Here is a 21,819-nt window from a genome sequence, read left to right as displayed (position 1 = left end):
AGACTATAGAGATCTGCCCAAATATTTACAATGTATCTTTGTTTGAATTGTAAAATGCCTAAAAAAAGGACTCCAAGATCAGCCAATGCACTTACATTATCAATGACATTTGTGTGTGTATCAGAGAAGAACGGACTCCATATTTTTAAACTAGCTACTGAAAATATTAAATCTGTATCTGTGGACTTGAATATATTAAATATTAGACTCCTGTGTACCACTCCCCCTCCTCTCTATTGGATCTCTGACCTAGTTCTGCAGTAGATCCTCTTATTTGAAACATCTCCCTCCCAATCCAACCAAAATTTCTTTATTTTAGAAATAAAATGATATGAACAAGAGGTTCTTTAGATAGGATGTGGCTATACAGTTACTTTTGATACATACATGTTTAATGACAAATGGAATGAATCAGGATGAAAAGAAGCTGAACAGCTGACCTGATGTGCGGTCTTTTCAATAAGGGGGAATTAGATTCAGAAGCAGACTCAGGAGATTAAGCAGGTGGCAAAGATGATCCACTCAGTCTTGGATGGAGTTGGGTGCACATCATACAGCTTTTTTTGCTTGATATATGAAGTAGCCTTTTGGAAGGGGAAGGGCCAGAAGTATAGAATTACAAAATAAAAAATGGAGGGGAACTAAGTGCAGCGTCACCTACACAATACAAGGTTGTTAAGTAAACAGCGTATTTAATACAGTGAACAATCTCCTCTAATCCTCACCACAAATGCCAAAAAGGCATTCAATAGGCTCTCGTGTTGTCCTATTTAGAAATACACAGAACAGCTAGAACATATAGGACTAGGCTCATACTTAGACCTTCACTGATAATATGGGAAAGCGACAAGGTGAATTTACTTACCAGTAGTTGTGTATTTAATGTAGTCATCTCTAATCTTTTAATATAAACCCCCTAATTCTGAGCTGTTGATTCCAGCTGCCAGGAAGCAGAATGCAAAAACACATGCATCCGACGAAGTGGGTATTCACCCATGAAAGCTCATGCTCCAAAACGTCTGTTAGTCTATAAGGTGCCACAGGATTCTTTGCTGCTTTTACAGATCCAGACTAACACGGCTAACATGGCTACCCCTCTGATACTCAAAAACACTAATGTCTCTATGGTATAGGTCCACTTCTTTCCCATCAGTCAAAGAGACTTCCCGAACAACTTCCTAAGACGTGAAACGAAGCTGGCAGAGAGGAAGAGGAGAAGACTCCAACAAGTATAATTCCTTTTACTCTGTAATATGCCTTTCCATTATATCTATTATGCCAGTGTGAGTTTAGTAACCATGTGGGTCATCTTACAGGCTGACTTCAACGTGATTAATCCTGTTGGGCAATCAGAGCCAGTTTGCAGAAAGATATTAGCAAGAAAGGTTGACAGTCACCTGAAGATCTGAAACCTCAGTCCTCATCCAAACAGATGCAGCATCTAACATGTTTTAGAAAAATCTTGCACAGCTGCAAACTTTTGGCTGTGCAAGAACAGTGAGCTACCATGTGCCTGAACATATTTCTATATTAATTGCCCAAGCCAAGAAAATGTTTAAGAGCTGCTTCCTCTCAATCAATATGCTCATTTGGCTAGATAAATGGGAAGGATTTGGGAATCATCATCTCCTGGGGGTGTTTCTAGTGGGGTTTTGCAGGGATCTGATGTTGGTCTAATGCTATTCAATATCTTTATCAATGATCTGAAAGTATAAAATCATAGCTGATAAAGTTGCAGATGAAACAAAATTAATGGAATGGTAAATAATTCCAAGGACACTTCAGATCTAGACACTGATCTAGATTGCCTGGTAAGCTGGGATCATTTGAACTATTTTAATACCACCAAATGCAAGGTCATACATCTAGAAACAAAGAATGTAGAGCACACTCATGAGATGGAGGAATTTTGGAATGCAATGACTCTGAAAGGGACTTCGAGGTTATAGTTGAAACCAACTGAATATAATCTCCCAATTCAATGTACTGGCTAAGAGAGCTAACTCAATCCTTGGATGCATAAGCAGGTGAAAATAGAGTAGGAGTACAGAGGTAACATTATTTCTTCTACGTACAGCATTCATGAGACCACTACTGAAATACTGTGTTCAGTTTTGGTGTCCACCATTCAAAAAGGATGTTGAAAATCTGGAAAGTGTTCAAAGAAGAGCTACAAGAATGATTCAAGGTCTGGAAAACCTGCCTTACAGCAAGAGACTTAAGAAGTGCAATCTCTGTAATTTATCAAAAAGAAGATTAAGAAGTGACTTGATCAGTATCATAAGTTCCTACATGAAGAGGAGACTTCTGAAAGTAAGAGGCTCATTAATCTAGTAGACAAAGTTATAATAAGACCAAGTTGTTGGAAGATGGAACTAGACAAATTCAGCCTGGAAATAAAGTTGCAAAAAAGTCTTAATAGTTGGGGTAATTAATGATTGGAACAACTTACTATGGATATAGTGGATTCTCTGTCACCTGAAGTCTTTTACTTAAAGATTGGATGTCTTTTTAAAAGATATGCTATAGCTCAATCAGAAACAATGGGGTTGATGCAGGAATTATTGTAGGAAATTCTCAGGCCTGTTACGCAGAAGGTGAGACTAGATGATCGTAACGGTCCCTTTGACCTTAAAAACATATGAATGTAGGGATCTACCTAACAAACGTTCTTGAAGCTAGGACAACGTAGGAGAACACCACTTGGGAAATGGGAAAAGAAGGTGGGTGATAGGAAGAAGAAATACTATTCCTTCATTCATCCAGCTAGAGGACAAACTAAGAATGCTTGAATATGGGATCTCCTTCCAAAAGTACCTGAGCACTAACGCGATGAATGGGAGTCCATCTACTTCACACACCACGGGAGTAGAAGTATGAACGGGAAGAAGTGAAGGCTCTTGAATTCTTATACAACCTTAAGTGAGTTATTACCAGTGTTTATTATAATTCTGAAGTAGCTGAGTTGCTAAACTGCTTTTTAAAGTTTGTCCTTAACAAGAAAAAGAAAGAAAAAAAATGATTGGTTAATTAGGAAAAAACATAATGAAGACCTTGTAAATTTAGGTGTTGATAAAAAGTAGATAAAGGATTACTTGGAAAATTTTAACATATGTCAGCTGCCTAGATATTATTGATCCTATGAGGTTAAAGAATAACCAAAGTTTGTAAAGCACTTTCAAGATAAAAAGTTCTCATTATTATTCAGGAGCAATAAACTTCCTTGAACCACTGAATTATTTTTGAAAATCTGGGAGACTGTAGACTGTAGAAACAGTAGACTGGAGCAAGAAAAACATGGGCAGAGGCAGAAGCCTGATTGACCGGTTTAAATCTAGATTGATTAAAGCACTAAAAATCTGTACTGTTAAGAATACTGCACTGGCCTCTGGGGAAGATGGACTATATATCCATGATTCTTAAGTTGTTTTTGCAAACCCTTTACTGGGAGTTACCAATATTTCTATGCAATATAAGCTTTAATTTTAAAAAGTTATATTTTTGGCCCTTCTGTCTGCAAAGGAAACTTACCAAACGTAAGCTGTTTTTTTAGTAATTAGATTAATGAACTATAAAGCATTGGGTAATATGCAATTCATGGCATTTTTAGTAAGGAATATTTAGAAGTATAATTTATATTTTTAATTCAAAGAAATAGAAGCTTATATGCACCAAACATAAGTCATAAAAAGCACAATAAATATTAAAAACACATCACATTTATTGCATTACAACCTATGGAGATTTTTTGGTTTAAATATACAAACACCACAAAGATGAGAAGAGAAGAGAAAAAAAAAAATGTGGGATTTGGAAGTTAGGGTCACAAGTGAAAAGAGGAGAATCTTTGGACCCAGAAGGCCTTTTCTGCCTCTATTTTATATAAAAATCAGACTATCAGTCAGACCGACAGACGATCTGCCCTGGTCCAGTGGGCCTGACCCTATGGATGGGAACCACACAGCAGGAGAGGCAGGCCTAGCAGAAAAAAGGAGGTCCATCACATTTCAGGGTCTGATTCTAGTTTTTCTTGTGCTATTTTCTTATTTCATTAAATGTAACAATAAAAACAACACAGAAAAAAAGAAATTCAGCAGCACAAATACTAAAGCCAAAGTAAGAGGGCTCAGCAGAAAGCTTCTTGACTGGGATATTTTCAGCACCCCAGTCATTTTGGACCACTCTTCCACAAGACTGACAGTTCTTTTGCCTGGTGCTTCCTGATTTAGTGGAGTCATATCAGCTCAGCAGAAATATTTTTTCACCGGATAAGGAAGAGGAAAAATGCACAAACAGTGGATCCCTGATAAATATGACACGAAAACAAAAATAAATAATTTTCTTTTGTGTGATTACCCCAAGACAAGACCCAAAACCACAATGAACAGGAGTACTTGTGGCACCTTAGAGACTAACAAATTTATTTGAACATATGCTTTCGTGGGCTACAGCCCACTTCATCAGATGCATAGAATGGAAAGTTAAATTATTTGAGCATAAACTTTCCATTCTATGCATCTGATGAAGTGGGCTGTAGCCCACGAAAGCATATGTTCAAATAAATTTGTTAGTCTCTAAGGTGCCACAAGTACTCCTGTTCTTTTTGCGGATACAGACTAACACGGCTGCTACTCTGAAACCACAGTGGTTTTCTATAACTAGGCCAGATCCTCATCTTACGTAAATCAGCTTGGTTCCATTAAAGGCAACTTATTCAAATAGTACGGTGTACTTCTTTTCACATAGCCACTCCCATTTTAATTATCCAGAATAAACAGGAAAATTACACTTTTTTAGACTCTCCAGAAACACAGGCCAACTATCTCCTTGCCGTTCTTTATTAATATTTATACTGCAGTAATGCCCAGAGGCCCCAAAGGAGGTCAGGTCCACATCATGTGAGGCGCTATATAAACACAGACCCAACCTTGAACAACTTACAATCTAAGTAAGACAAACCATAACAGAATCACAGAATTAGTTAGAGATGGAAGAGATCCTTTAAATCATCCACGCCACCACCCTGCCAATGAAGAATATACACTTTGGGTCTAGGAAACCTTCTTTTAATATTGTAATTTAGAAAGGGAAAAAAAGGCTAGGCAAAGTGTTAAATTTGAAGCTTGAGAAAGTCATTTAAACCATAAAAGACTGAAAGAAAAAATATATTGATTTGTAGCAAATGGACATTGCAAAAGGACAACTGAAAAAAGTAATTCTGCATTAACTTAAGGAGCTTAGCTGTGACTAACTAAACAAAGATATTACAGAGCATCTACCATTGCAGCTGCTGAAATTCATTCATTTTAGTTCTGAACTCATAAATTCAACGCTTATTTAGAATTGCAGCTTAATTACAGCTGAATTTTTGAATTAATAGGAGTCACCTCCCCTACTTCACCCTTACAGTCAATACAGGTGCAGAACTAACTAAAGAATGTTCAACAATTGCTACTCTTAAACCCATTTAAGAATTCTAGTAGCTCCAAAACCATAAACATTTGGGTCTTTCAGTTTCACTACTTGCAAAACACAGAAACTCTCCTCGCTGCAACATTTCTATTGTCTAATCTGTTCATCAACATTTGTTTACAGATAAGAACTTTTTCCCAATTGAATACAAAAACTGTGCTCACACAACATTATGGTGAGATCTTCCACCCACATGTCCCTGCCAGCAGGTATATGGGATCTTGGGGAGCAATTACCCCACACAGGTGAGGTGCCAATTAATTTCTTTATTAAAGGAAAAAGGAAGTGGTGGGAATTTAACAATGAAATACGATGGGATGGGGTGTATAGGGTGTTTACAATAGACAGTGATGGAGGGGTTTCTTCTTACTGAACAGTGTAGGGAGTTCTAACAGTGGGGTACAGTAAGTGGGGTTCAGCACAATTGGGTACAGTACAGTCAATAAGCGTATCAAAAAGAAATGCAAAATAAAATGGTAGCTTCTATATAAAATGGTCAACAATTTTAGATAGAATGTATTAAGTGGTTGGTGGCCTTATACACAATGTAACACAATGGTATCAATGCAAATACAAAGTATATTAGAAAAGTGGAAGCAACCAATGGGGTGTTATAATTACAAGTAAAATGTGAATATAAGTGAACTTATGCAATGTAACGGTATAAAAGAAAGTTAATGACTTAATTTGTGCTGGGTCAAGGAACAGGAGGGGGGGCGTTGAATGATTAGTGGCAACTGATGAGAGGAGAGTGTGGCTGGAAGCAGCGAGAGACTCTGAAGCCCTGCAGGGTAAGGACAACGGAGCAGTGTGATGGTGATCTTCGGTAGGGGAGGGGCAGCGGAGAAGTGTAAAGAAGGGCTGGAGAGAGGTTTAAGCAACAAGCGGACACCAAAAACAAAGGAAAAAAAGCGGCAAAGGGTTTGGGAAGTTTCACAGGGGGAGAAGCAGCAAGGAGTCTGGGGAGTTCGGAGGGTGATGCAGACGCGGGGTGGGGGCAGCAAGGAGTTATAACAGGGAGACACAGAGAAGCACACAGAGGGGGAGATTGGAGCGGGGGAAAAACAGACATGAATTCAAGCGGCAAAAACCTTGTCTATAGACACGGAGAAGTACACAGAGGGGGAGACTGGAGCGGGGGAAAAACAGACACGGGAAAGTTCAGGGAGAGATCGGGACACCGGGGAGACGAATTTAAGCAGCAAAAACCTTGTCTATAGACACGGAGAAGTACACAGAGGGGGAGACTGGAGCGGGGGAAAAACAGACACGGGAAAGTTCAGGGAGAGATCGGGACAACGGGGAGACAAATTCAAGCAGCAAAAACCTTATCTATCTTACCAACGACTAGGCAAAACAACAAATATCACAATTCTAAGCAAAACTATAACAAGCAACTATACAGAGCAACAAAACAGTAAACTATAACAAGGCAGGTGAACTTACAAGCTCTACAATCTTAACAAACTATGACTTATTAAACTAAAAAAACCAAAACCTATGGTGCACCTTATGCTATGGGGAAGTCACAGAGGGCAGAGTGGTATGTGCCCAGGATACAGCTCCCAAGGAAGCCAAGGGATGGTGGCTGAAGCCAAGGAATACAGCTGAAAGCAGGGATCCCCGAGGCAAAGCCCACAGGAGCAGAGCTTGGCAGCGGCACAAGCTTATTTTTAGCAGCAAAGCGCCACGGAGTTTGAGAGAGGTTTTAAGACACAGACCAAGGTTTAGCTTGAGTCTGTGTGCTGGGGAAACAGAGCCAGCAGCTAAAATAATAAAATAAAAGTAGGGAAAGTTTCACAGAGGGATTCTTACCAGTCCCCAAGGCAGCAGCAGCAGCATCAGAAGAAGCAAGGAGGGCTCGGTACAGTCTCAATAATCAGGATCTATCTCAGGTAGCAATTCGTTCTTCGTGGGGGGGGGGTCAAAAAACGGGGGTACGCTCAAAAAATAAAACGAGAGCAGAGAAAGGACCCCCCAGAACCCCTGGCTGATCAGACCAGTCAGCAATGCAGGAACCTTTCTGATGTTTGTTTCAAAAAAGTCTGTTTTTAAAGGCAAACTCAGGCAGTTTCCCGCCAGTAATCCTGATAGGCTCCCTCTGTCACAGGGGAGGAGGCACAGGGAAAAGACTGCAGGTGAGCACAGAAACATGTCTGGGCAGAGTCCTGTGCAATAGGTGACGCAAAAGCACATGAGGCCTATGACTCATGCCCAGGATCTTAAAAACACAATAGGTCTTGCAGCTCTGGACATTGCCTGCCCTACACCGAGCCCAGGTTCAACGAGGTGATAACAGGACTAACCCTTTGAACAGGGCAGTGGTTTAGCACGCAGCACAAGTGGCCATCCCTTTGAGAAGGGCAATGGCCCTGGTAAACAACTTAACAGCCAGGGAAGGGCAGCCACAGGAGGAGAACAAAAACAAAATGGAGTATGAGGACAGCTGTAAGAAACAAAATGGAGTAGGGGGTTAGCTGTAACAGACACCAAAGAGTCAGGAAATCCAAATGTAAGGCTCTCAAACTGACTAACTATATTTTGCATTACTCTAGATGGTGGTCCAGTGTGATTCTGTAGAAAGAGTGTATAAAGTGTCAGATCTATGACAAAGGTTAATAGCATTTTTTAAAAAGTGTTTTAACTTATTTGTCACAGGTTTCAGAGTGGTAGCTGTGTTAGTCTGTATCAGCAAAAAGAATGAGGAGTATTTATGGCACATTAGAGACATATTTATTATTTATAAACAAATTGATTTCGGCATAAGCTTTCATGGGCTAAAACCCACTTCATCAGATGCATGCAGTGGAAAATACAGTAGGAAGATATATATACACACGGAGAACATGAAAAAATGGATGTTGCCATACCAACTATAACGAGACTAATCAATTAAGGTGGGCTATTAGCAGCAGGAGTAAAAAAACTTTTGTAGTGATAATCAGGATGGCCCATTTCCAACAATTGGGCCTGTCCTGGAGTAGGTGACTCTAGGATAGGCTCAACAAAGAAGGTAACAGAATGCCACTAGCCGTCACCTTCAACCCCCAACTAAAACCTCTCCAGTGCATCATCAAGGATCTACAACCTATCCTGAAGGATGATCCCTCACTCTCACTTGGGAGACAGGCAAGTCCTCGCTTACAGACAGCCCTCCAACCTGAAGCAAATACACCTCTACCCCGATATAACATGATCCGATATCACACGAATTAGGATATAACATGGTAAAGCAGTTCTCCGGGGGGGCAGGGCTGCGCATTTCAGCAGATCAAAGCAAGTTCGATATAACGCAGTTTCACCTATAACATGGTAAGATTTTTTGGCTCCCGACTACAGCGTTATATCGGGTAGAGGTAAATATATCACATTGGTAGATGTGCAGGTGAATGAGCCTCTGATGGTGTGGCTGATGTGATTCGGTCCTATGATGGTGTCCCTGGAATAGATATGTGGACAGAGTTGGCAACGGGCTTTGTTGCAAGGATAGGTTCCTGAGTTAGCGTTTTTGTTGTGTAGTGTGTGGTTGCTGGTATTCAACCACACAACACACAAGGTACCAGCAACCACACACTACACAACAAAAACGCTAACTCAGGAACCTATCCTTGCAACAAAGCCCGTTGCCAACTCTGTCCACATATGTATTCAAGGGACACCATCATAGGACCGAATCACATCAGCCATACCATCAGAGGCTCATTCACCTGCACATCTACCAATGTGATATATGCCATCATGTGCCAACAATGCCCCTCTGCCATGTACACTGGCCAAACCAGTTGGAGAACACTTCAGCCTCCCTGGTCACTCAATTACAGACCTAAAAGTTGCAATTCTCCAACAAAAAAGGTTCAAAAATAGACTCAAACAACAAACTGCAAGAATTGGAATTAATTTGCAAACTGGACACCATTAAATTAGGCTTGAAGTGGATGAGTCATTACACAAAGTGCAAACTATCTCCCCATGCTAATTTCCCCCCTACTGTTACTCACACCTTCCTGTCAACTGTTGGAAATGGGCCATCCTGATTATCACCACAAAAGTTTTTTTTCTCCTGCTCATAATAGCCCACCTTAATTGATTAGTCTTGTTATAGTTGGTATGCCAACACCCATTTTTTCATGTTCTCTGTGTGTATATATATCTTCCTACTGTATTTTCCACTGCATGCATCCGATGAAGTTAGTTTTAGCCCACGAAAGCTTATGCTTAAATAAATGTTAGTCTCTAAGGTGTCACAAGTACTCCTCATTCTTAACTTATTTGTGTATCTCTAGATAAACACACTGAGTCTCATAAATAAAACAAAGTAGAAGTAATGCTAAATTCCCAGAGAAAAATTACATTATAAAACTGAAAATTGTAAATGAGGAAAATATTTTAAAAAGAGTATTTCAGTTAAATGAACAAACACTAGAAAGAAAGGAAATTCTGTTATGATAAAACTTTTTTTCACTGCTCATCCTAAACTCACTAACTACCATATGCCTATACATTACACATCCCTACACTGGCAGTGAGCCAATACCTGTATAACTGTGTACTGCATTGTATTTACCAAAGCCATGTACACGAACACAGACAATACACCAATTCACTCTTCACTTACAAAACCATCTCTCTCTTCTCACTCTTCATATATCACCAAGCCTTCATACCATCTTCCCTCATGACAGCTGCTGGAAATTTAACTACCATTTACAGAGGAGATGCTGGGGTACAAGGACATAGGGTCACGCCCCCCCAGATTTCTGCCAAGATTTATCTGCACTGCCCTGAACCCTGCTGCATACCATCAGAACCTTTAAATTGTGCCTCCCACTATCAAGTTGCAGGTCATCTCTGACCATTTAAACATTTTATTATCTACAGAAGTCAAATTCCCTACAGCTTCAGCCACATAAATATGTATTTGGGTTCCCCTATGTAATTCTGCCACATAAACGATAGGGAAACATTGCAGTTGCAGACTTCAAGTCTACAAGCAAACTGCCAAAGTATAGGGGGGTAAGATATATCCAGCCTCAGGGGCTTGTGACCAAACTAACAAGGTGTAAAATGTTTAAGAGATCAAGTGAACAGGGAGAAGAGCAGCCTGTGAAAATGAGATGGTTTAATGTTCTTAACTCTGCATTTCTGTAATTTTCAACTTTTTTATTTTAAACTTGACTGAATTGCCTAGCATTTCACTGTCTGTTAAAAATTTCAATGTTCTTTGAAGTATTTTCCCTAGCAGTTATTGATTCTTACTTGCACATTTAACTCTACATTTTTCTCTCTAGAAAGTTGCTTAGTGTTTTTTTTTTTTGTAATTTATCAAGAATAAAACAATAGAGTCCTGGTCATATGGAAGCATATATTCCATTAAATTAGATTATACCTGTCTTCATTAGCCTTCTTTGGATTCCTGATTGCTAGGTTTGCCCCCAAATTACCTCAAAACTACATTTGTACATTTCATAACTTTTCAGCCCAGCTGATTCAGAACTGGACTATGAAGTCTTCAATCCGAGGCTAGGGCACTCCTTAACTTCCTTTAATGCAGCTAGTTTTGCTAATAGCATATAGAGTCCCTGTACAGTTTAGAAACTCTCTCTGACATAAGTCCATTAATTCATACATGTGTGGTGGGATTGTGTGTTTCAGAAATGATGCTGGGGACATTGTGCATATGTTAGGGATGGAAGGCTGGAAAGGTGTCTTTGACCCAGTCCAAGTTCATATTGTGGTTTCTAAACTTCCCCAGAGTTTATATGGAGGTTAGAAGTCCAGAGACATTTACATAAAACTTAGGACGTCCCTTCAATTCCTTTCAGGGTTTATGACCTCCACAACAAATCATTTCCTCAGTTCACCTTTGAACTGAAGAAAATTCACCTTCCAAGAGATAAGTGTGAGAATGTTCTGCCTTAAGTCATTCTTTAAGTAACGAGAACAGGGTTTTTACAGAAAATGCCTTCTCTTCAAGTGTAACTATAATGCTGTTACCAGGATGCACTAATATTTTGATTAAACCTTTCCTTCCTTTGCTTGAAGCCATTGCTTGTTGTACTACCATTTCCTGAGTAATTTTTTCCAATCTTTCATATACTGTCAACAAAAGGTATTTAAAAGTCATAACATCTAACCATGCTCAGAGCAGGTCTAATTGACATATTGCTTAAAATATCATAGGCAATCAGTGGCCCAGCTACAATAATGGCTCCCAACGTTAACACAATTGGAGCTGAACCACAGCAGGAATTTTTGAAAAAAGTCCCCTATTGTAGAAAGATCTTGTGCCACAAAACTAAATGATAAAACACAGGAATATAATACCAGTTTCCATTTATGTCGGTGATGGAGAACCATATCCCCAGGTAAGTTGTTCTAATGGTTAATTATCTTCACTGTGAAAAATTTTAGCCTCATTTCTAGTCCGAATTCGTCTAGCTTCAGCTTTTTTGTCACCAGCTCCCAAATTTCTGGGATTGCAAATTTCCTTGCTACTTCTTCCACTTTTTAGAATTAAATAATTATTTCATAAAGATTAAGACCCTGACTTTATAAAAGTGTCTTATCTAATAAGTAATACAGCAGCTGAAAATCTCCCATTATTACAATTTCTTCCAATATCGATGCAGCTGAAACCTGCTTAATTAAGTAACTCCTCTTCCCTTGTTAGCTAGTCTGGAAAATACGCTCTCCTCCACCACACCCTATTTTTCTAACATTTATTTTAACATGTACTTATGGGCTATTTCTGTTTGAATGCGCTCTGCTGTTACGTGATGCAAAGTAAATCAAAATTATTTTAATGGATGTGAAACTCTTGCTTTTCCAGCCTATTATCCATTCTCCCAGCATTTGCACAGATCCATAGCACAAGAGCTATGCTCTTGTCCCTTTTTAAACATTGCTTTAATAGTTAGCTATTCCCATTTCCCTTTACTATATAGGCCAGAGACCCAACGAGGTCTCTGCCTTCCTACTTTCTCTCCTCTTTTTTTTGGGGTGGGGGAGAGGGGGGCACATTCAGGAACTCCCTCATTGCAGTTTCTTTTCAACGATCACATTGTTTCATGTAGCACTGAAACTATTTGTAGTCAGTTCATGTTCAACCACAGGCATCTATCTATTCATCTAGGTTTGCACACCATACTTGTCACTTATGTTACTTGAGAGCTTATCTGGAACCTAAGTTACAGCAAACATGACAATTGAAAAGCCACATAAAATGTGAAGACTGAAATGGCAATAGCTTTTTGCTGGTAGCCATTTTAGCTATAGAGTGCAGTGCATTCTTGAAAGGAGGAAAGAGGAGGAGGATTTCCCAGGGTACAATGTCTGTGACTCTCCCACTGGCATAGCTCCCCCTAACTCACAGGCATCCTTGCTTGGGGAAGTGACCACCACTTGCCTCCTTTTCCTGAACACTGGCTTTTCCATTAAACTGGCTCTCTCCTGTCACCTCTTCCCAATGCAAAGAATCTTGTCTACTGGCAGAGCTGTTTCCAGGGGCGGCTCTAGGAATTTTGCCGCCCCAAGCACGGCAGGCAGGCTGCTCTCAGTGGCTTGCCTGCAGAGGGTCCGCTGGTCCCGTGGCCTCAGCGGACCGTGGGACCAGCAGACCCTCTGCAGGCACGCCTGCAGGAGGTCCGCTGAAGCCGCGGGACCAGCGGACCCTCTGCAGGCAAGCCACCGAGAGCAGCCTGCCTGCCGCCCTTGCGGCGTCGGTAGAGCACCATCGTGGCTTGCTGCCTCAAGCATGCGCTTGGCATGCTGGGGCCTGGAGCCGTCCCTGGCTGTTTCCCTGATTCAGACACTGTTTATGTCTACTCACTTGTCCCACATTCTAGCTGTTGCCCTAATCACTCCATCCTGCCAGCCAGACAGCCTCCCTCTCACTACTATTCATACTTGGGCTTTGCAAATACTAAAGCAAACCGTTTCCCAGTCACCGAAATGCTAGATTTGTCACCTCCCTAATCAGCCCTTCATCTTAGATTGGAAAACCCCTCAAAATAGTGCAAAGCTCTGATGTCCTTCAAGAACAAAACTAACAAAGAGGGAGGGTTCAAAGAAAGGGGTGGGGGGGAACTGATGCAATTTCTTGAGAGGGACACAAGTACAGAAGAGGGGAAGGAAGTGTTTGTCTGGATCCCAAGGGATAACAAGCTAAAGATGAAAAAGGATACATTTAGAATAAGTATTAGGAAAAGCATTTTTAAAAAAAGGTCAATTAAACAGCGAAACTGCTAATGATGAAGTTATGGTATAGTCACCAAATTTCTTTAAGGAAAAAGCAATACATGACCTTTCCTGAGCTTGTTCTAGATGGCCAAGATATGACCTTTATAACCTTATAACCTTAACTGGCATATGATTCTATTAACCACCCAAACAATTCTATTTTCTGGTGGGAAAGCATTTACCAAAAAACAACAACTTTCAAAAGGTGGTTCCAACCAAATTAATCCAGACCCTTGTGTAAAGAGGTGCTTTCACCATTATGGCTATCTTTATATGCAAAGTTGAAGCCAGCACTGTAAGTTTTAGAATAACCAACGGGGAAAAAAAACCAAAACTTTGTTTAAAAAGGAAGTTATCTGTGGTTTTAAGTAAACAGTGAAACACTCAAAACCTCATTTCCAATCAGAGTGGATTTTTTACTGCCCATTCATACACTACAGATATTTTGTCTTTTAATAAAGCAGTTGTCTGTGAAATATCATTAGAAAGACACTTCTCATTTTCCAAGTTACTCTGTGCATGACAAAAGGTGTTAGCACTACAGAATCTATGCCATTGTTCATTGGGTAGTGTTAATTCTAGCGGTTACCGTATAGTTCCAGAACCAGGGCCCCACCATTCCTGTGAAAAGCAGGGATACTATAATACAAAGCAAGGACTCTGTAACATCAAATCTATGTGTGAGGGAAAGAAACATTTCAAAAATACCGAGATTTTCATTGAAGTAGCCACATTAGAACAGATTTTCAATAACTGCTAAAGAGTATCAAATACGTACTTTTAATCTAGAAAGGTTTCCTCTTTAAAACATTACAATAGTTACAACTAAGATTTTTGGAGGTTTGGGGGTGGGAGGTGAGTTTAGCTTTAATAACCGTGAAAGATGATGGCTTGGAAGCCCCAAAGACTAAACACCACTTAGCACTTATATAGTACTTTATATGTTCAAAGCACTGTATGAACATTACCTAATTAGTCCTTGACGCCCCTGTGAGTCAGATGAGCAAATACTATAATCTCCACTTTATGGATGGGGACACCCAAGACTTATCTACACGAACATTTAGTTTTCAGCACAGTGGGATGTGAATCTACCCTGCACTAGTTTGCCACGGACTAACTGTCCATGTGGACACTGCTGAGGCACGTTAGGAGTACATTAATTAATGCACTTTGATCTAGTCCCATTTCAAAGAGGACTAGACCATAGCACATTAATAAAGTGTTAATGTGCATAACCAGCATCCACATGGACAGTTAGTGCGTGGCAGACTAGTGTGGGGTAGATTCACACCCCTACTTGCTGCAAACTAAGAGTTCGTGTAGACAAACCTCGAGTAACAAAGGTAACATGGCTTGTTCAAAGCCACACAATGTTAGGGACACAACTAGAATTAGAATTCAGGACCGCTTGTATTCAACCCCATGCTCTTAGTTCAGACAATGCTGACCTTTTATTAAACATTCACATGCAGTAGCACCCTAAGTTTTCCACTGAACAAATACGTGGGCAGTGGTAGTGCAAGCTTCCTCATAGCAGCCTGGCCAGTATGGCTAAATCCTCAGCTAGCTGCCTCCAGTGAGCAGGGAGGTCTGTCTCCATACTCATTCAAGTCCTTTGCTTCTTGCCAGAGACTGCGAACAAGTGAGTCAAAGATGAGATGGACACCTGTCCAGTGGTAACAGAACTGTTACCAGTGTGCTGATCTTTATTAAATATAAGTTTGTATTTCTGCCAGAAAGAGTGAGAAGAATAATAAACTGGGGCATAGTGAAGCAGAGAGATAGCAAGAGGAGTTGAACATATTCCCCACAGAGGCGCAGTTAGAGAATACAGTACCTGTAATAAAACTAAAAGATATTTTTAGGTAAGGCTGAACAATTAAAAATAGAATCACAAAGCCAAAAACTTCAAAAATTAAAGGTCGAGTAGTAATAGATCCACTATATTTTATATCAGCGGTTCACAAATTGAGATGCATGTAACGGTGGTATGTAAGCTGCAATCAATTAGCATACAGGTTAATTTAAATTTTAGAGTATAGTATCAGAATAAGAATCCACTGTAACTGCACTGATTGAATTTATGAATATGGTGCACAAGATGCTTTTCAATTTTAGATGTGATGCATCAAGTTTCAGTGTGAAAACTGCTATTTTATGGTGTATGTATAATGAGAAACAGTAAGTATATTGCCACAGTTAAGGAAAGTGGGAAGAGAAAATTACCTTATTCTTGGAATCTTGACTTTTATATTTTCTGACTCTGTGACTCTATGCAACCTTACCATCACATTTTTAATCAATTATTGTTTAGCTGTAACTTTACTTAGAGGGATTCCATTGGGCCACTCACCTAATTAAAAAGTCAAGCATGTACCTATGCAGGTGCAGTACCAGGACCTAATTTCTAATACTTTGTGTTTAGTTTTGAAAGAAAGAGATCAGCATTTGAAGCTTCTAAGATCTTGTGGTTTTCCTAGTGGGGGTTGTAAGCATATTGAACCAATGACTGTACAGCTGACTAGCCCTACATGCCTGTGCAGTATATGCCTGTTGTCTTAAAGTTTTCACTGTATATGTTTAATATGCAGTTTTTAAAATTATACTATTTTTGCTAAAACAAAATCAAGAAAAGACACTGCTCCTCCATGAAGATTATGTCCCCACCAAGTTTCAAACTCTGGCCATTTTTGCTGTAGTTATAGTCAAAAGTGTGGTTTGTTTTTTCCTTTTCTGTGGTAGAGAAACAGTAATTTTATTTATACTTCATAAGGGATTTAGCTCAAACTTTTAAAATATTCACCTTTTAAGAGAACCAAGCAAATGTGAATGTTTTGGAAAGCTATGGAGCACTAGAAAACAGACCGTTACAGGGGAAATTGTTCTGAAATCCCTTTCCTCACACATCTGCCAAGTGCACAGGATTACTGAGTTTGAGCACTGAGTTTTGGATTTAGGCATACATGACAGACTGCTTTGCTACTTGAATCTCTGTACTAAAGAGAAAAACGCACCAGAACCCAACATAATTTAAAGGCAAAAAGAAAAGGCTAGTAAGTCTAAGGTGCAAGGAATGTGACTGTTGAATTTAAATGTATACAAGTGTCATTTCAATTCATTCTCATCTAACATTTTCATATAAATTAATGCGGTGAGATGTGTAAATGGAATGAATACAGCAGTACTGTACAGAACTAAAGTTAATTAATAGGGCTGTCCAGCACTCAAATAAATTGCATTGTTAATAATAGAATACCATTTATTTAAATATTTTTGGATATTTTCTACATTTTCAAATATATTGATTTCAGTTAAAATACACAATACAAAGTGTACAGTGCTTACTTTATATTTATTTCCGATTACAAATATTTGTACTGTAAAAAACAATAGTATTTTTCAATTTACCTAACGTAAGTACTGTAGTGCAATATCCATCATGAAAATTGAACTCAGATGTAGAATTGTTTAAAAACAAACCCTGCATTAAAAATAAAACAATGTAAAATTTTAGAGCCTGCAAGTCTACCCAGCCCTACTTCTTGTTCAACCAATAGATCAGACAAACAAGTTTGTTTACATTTGCAGGAGGTGATGCTGCCCGCTTCTTCTTTACGTCATCTGAAAGTGAGAACAGTCGTTCTCATGGCACTGTTGTAGCCAGTGTCACAAGATATTTATGTGCCACATGCGCTAAAGATTCATATGTCCCTTCATGCTTCAACCACCATTCCAGGGGACATGCATCCATACTGATGGCGGGTTCTGCTCAATAATGCTCCAAAGGAGTGTGGACCAACATATGTTCGTTTTCATTATCTGAGTCAGATACCACCAGCAGAAGGTTGATTCTCTTTTTTCGGTAGTTCAGGTTCTATAGTTTCCACATCAGAGTGTTGCTCTTTTAAGACTTCTGAAAGCATGTGCCACACCTTGTACCTCTCAGATTTTGGAAGGCACTTCAGACTCTTAAACCTTGGTTGGAGTGCTGTAGCTATCTTTAGAAATCTCACTTGTTTGTCTTAGCGATTGGCTGAACAAGAAGTAGGACTGAGTGAACTTGTAGGCTTTGAAGTTTTACATTGTTTAATTTTGGAGTGCAGTTATGTAACAACAACAAAAAAATCTACATTTGAAAGTTGCACTTTCACAACAAAGACTGCATTACAGTATGTGTATGAGATGAACTGAAAAATACTATTTCTTTTATCATTTTTACAGTAAAAATAATCAAAAATATACACCGATTTCAATTACAACACAATACAATATATATGAAAATGTAGAAAAACATGCAAAATATTTATAAATTTCAACTGGTATTCTATTGTTTAATAATATGTTTAATGGTGATTAATTTGAGTTAACTGATTAATCAACAGTGCTAATAATTAACTGAATTACAGTTAAGCACTATTTCCAGTTATAGGAAATGCATCTTTCTAATTTAAAAAGGTACGGCCAGTATTTCCCCTTCCTCTTTTGTACTGTATTTTGTAAGACATGTGCAGCAAAAGGAAATCCATGTCAACTAATTAGGGTTGTTTACAAATTTTGCACTGTAATTTTATAAATGTATATGTAAGGTTGTGAAATCTTCCTTTATAATTAGAGTTATCCTACAAGAAGTTTTCACAAGATAATTGGGTAGAAAAGCTGTCAGAACATGTATAAAAAGAAAAGAGGGACTTGAAAATTGCAAATGTAATGTTTCTTTACACCAAAATGGGTTCTGAAAACATTAAATAGGACCATTCTTGAAAAAACAAAAATATTTTAGACCTCATTTCTTATCTTTATTTTGTGTACCTCAGTCATTATACCACAGTAAAGGTTTTTGTTTTTTTTAAATTCATACATATTGTAGCAAACTTTAATTTCCCTGTTATTTTGAACGTCAAACAGTAAAAGACAAAATTACTTTATTGTGGGGGATATCTCCAGCTAGAAAAATCCTTTAGGGAACTTTTATTTTACTTATATACACATCCTGCCAATAAGTGCGGTAGTAGTCTATGAAACATACCAAACCGATTAAAAAATGAAAATAAATGGAGGAAAAATATGTATTTTACAAAAATGGTTTAGGATATAGTTGGAGAGACTTATTGAAAAATAAAAAGGCAATAGAACAATTGTAATACAATTGTTAAATATTTGTAACCTGCATTTTAACAGATTTAACCTAACATTTCATTTTTTCCCCCTTCTAACCGTTAAGAGGAAGGTGGAGAAAACACAAAGAAAGTCAATATTTACTTACTTGTAATCTACCTCTTCACTGCTCAGCAATTTTATAAATGACAATATTCTAATGGGGTCCTCAAAAGCCAACATGCAATGCTAAGAACATTGTTGGTCCCAGTGATTATGCTGGTGCACAGATATACTGTCTAAATGCAGGTTTTTAACTAGAATGACCACGTTAGATAAAAAACCCACAATTGTGAGCTGCTAATGGACTATATTTTAATACAAGTTCTATTGTGAACTGAACTTTAATTCTGTTTGAACATTTTCTTTGGGAGAAAATTAAGCATTTTGGGGTTACCGTCTCATTTCCACTTGTGCTAACAAAATTATTATAGTTGGACAGCAGGCATACATGAGGCATACAGAAGAATTAAGCTATTGGCACAAAATAGTTCCATTCAAGGAGCTTTGTTCTTACAGATCTCTGTACCAATCTGGGCTCTGTAGGGCTTACTTTGCCTTCCTCAGTTCCTTGCCAGCAGGTAGAAACTGAAGAAAAACTTCAGTTAAACACTATTTTCCAGTACACCTTTGCTCAGTTTAGTATATTCTACAACCCTAGGTCTTGTACTAGCTGAAGATATTCCTGGTATTGTATGAGGCTGATGCACAGTAGATTTGTTTGAATCCAGCCTGGATATGAAGGCTGGTTTATGGAATCTCGAGCAAAATGGGATACACTCATTTTGAAGTTGCACCTGCTTTGTGCTTTTTCTCTCTATGCTGCAACTGAATTTGCTGATCTCAGACAGTTCCTCAGAAACTTCAGAGTATACCAGGGTTGTGGAAAAGTCTGTTCTAAGCAGGTGTTAGCTGCTGCAAAGAGTCAGAGCCCAAGCTTTCGCTTTCTTCCCCAGGTACTTCATCTATATTTTATCTCCTCTTTAAATGAAGCATTTCTGCCCAAATTTCCATGTATTCCTAGTTTTGCGTGCACACACACACTTTACAGACAACAAAGCCAAGTACTTTTAGATTTAGAACTTTATTTCTGAGAGGCAGTGTAGCTGGAATTGTGTGTCATGTTGAAATTTTAGGTGCAACTCAGCTCGTGAGGGGTATGAGGCCTCACTTAATATTAATTCTGTGCCTTTCACAACCTTTATCAATCTGTCTCACTTTGTGGTGACTATCTCATGGTCTCTTAGTACCCAGATAAGTACACCTTGTCAAAGGTGTCATAATGATGGAAAGCAGCGCAGGAGGAAGACAACAATGAACATCCTTTCTGCCTCTGCCCTGTCAGGAGGTTTGAGTGTGTGGCATGCTACAGAAAGATACATGCACAGTACTAATAGAACCCTGACAGACCTCTAGGAAGCGCTACTGAGGAAAAAACAGATAGGAAGTAGCAACTGTTGACAACTAACTCAGACAAACTAGAAGAGATATTCCTTGGGACAGCAAAAGGCACCTTCCTGACCTCAAGACAATCCTCTGCCAAACTTCAAGTTCCTTTCTGCATACCATGTAGCTGTTAGGATTCTTCAAGAAATAGAATAGTTTTTATAATGTGAAGTGTTAGACAACAAATATAGGGTCTGCTGCCATTTAATGAACTCTAATCCTATAACTGGTCCCAGGGTACTCCACTCGTATCACATTTTCAACTTGTAGCACTTCCCTCTATGCTTAGGGCATACTTCCTGATCTTAATGCCAATTTTCTATCCAGTACAACATCTTATCTCCTCCTCTGTAACTCTTCAATGTCCAATGAGCTCTGATATGGAAAGTTGTCAAATGCTTTTTAAAGATACGTACGTTTACTAAATCTACCTCATGGCCTATAGTTATACCACCTTCAGAAGATCCCAGCAGGTCAGATGATCTATGCCAGAGGTAGTCTATTTTTTCCCTCAAGGTCCAAATTTCTCGGTCAAGGTCCAGACTCCAGAGAAAATAATAATTTCTGGTATTGTGGAGTCCACGACTGACTGCAATATTGTGGATGGCGTCTCATCACAACATATAGAAAGTGCTCATCAACTCCTTGTTCTTTGATGCTTCTCTGTGTACAGTCTACCATGATATTGAGAGGCCATTTCTAATTTGGTATCAACTATCACCCTCAGTCTCTTAGAGCATCACAGCTCTCTACTGCCCTTCCTATGTATTGTCTGAGGGATTACTTTCTCTCAGACATATACAGATGCGTTCTTTCAGATTGAATCTCCTTTTACTTCCTGCTCGTATTTCTAACCTCAGTAGATCCGTTTATATCTTTCTTATATCTTCACCAGTTTATAAGTCTCCACATTTTATTTCATTATTCTGTTTACTTCCTCTTTCACAACTACTGTAACATATTAATTAATGATGTAACAACAGATCACTGGGGTATTTTGTAGCCTACCTTCTCCAACTCTTCACACTCCCATTTACAGCTGAATAGCCCATTTTCAATGTATGTAACCTTTGAATATGAGTTCTGTATTTGAATAAAAATATCAAGTCATATTTCTAGTGAATGCAGTACACAGGTCCAGTTATACTGTCATTTCCCTTTGGGAACTAATTTTGTAATTTAACAAATAAAAGCATCAAATTTACTCTAACACTTTAGCTATACTTCTCATATTCCACTTTTCAATTTCCAATTAAATCCAAAATAGCCACTGACTTTGTTGGCTGTTAACATGTCAAGTAATTCTTTACTACTAAAGCTGCAACAAAAATAGCCTTTGTTACTGTAGAATAGAAGTGCCAAGTCATACAAGGGGAAGCAGCCAATGAGAGCTATCAACATCTATTTGGAATGTAGAGGTTCCTATATCTGCAAGTCTCAGGAAGGAGGCAGAATAAGTCTTACAGTGCAAAGACTGGTAAAGAGAAAGCTTCAGAGACAAGCTAA

At 38.8% G+C, this 21,819-nt stretch overlaps 1 protein-coding gene across 3 annotated transcripts in view; it reads right to left on the bottom strand.

The window, feature by feature from the left end:
• Positions 1-21,819, bottom strand: part of CEPT1 (choline/ethanolamine phosphotransferase 1) — a 48,922-nt gene that overhangs the window by 14,115 nt on the left and 12,988 nt on the right. The gene's annotated exons all lie outside the window — the stretch shown is intronic.

The sequence above is a fragment of the Gopherus flavomarginatus genome, chromosome 5, assembly GCF_025201925.1.
Source record: "Gopherus flavomarginatus isolate rGopFla2 chromosome 5, rGopFla2.mat.asm, whole genome shotgun sequence".
Taxonomy (NCBI): Eukaryota; Metazoa; Chordata; order Testudines; family Testudinidae; genus Gopherus; species Gopherus flavomarginatus.
The sequence above is the reverse complement of the archived record's forward strand: the minus strand, read 5'-3'. Positions and strand labels throughout refer to the sequence as shown.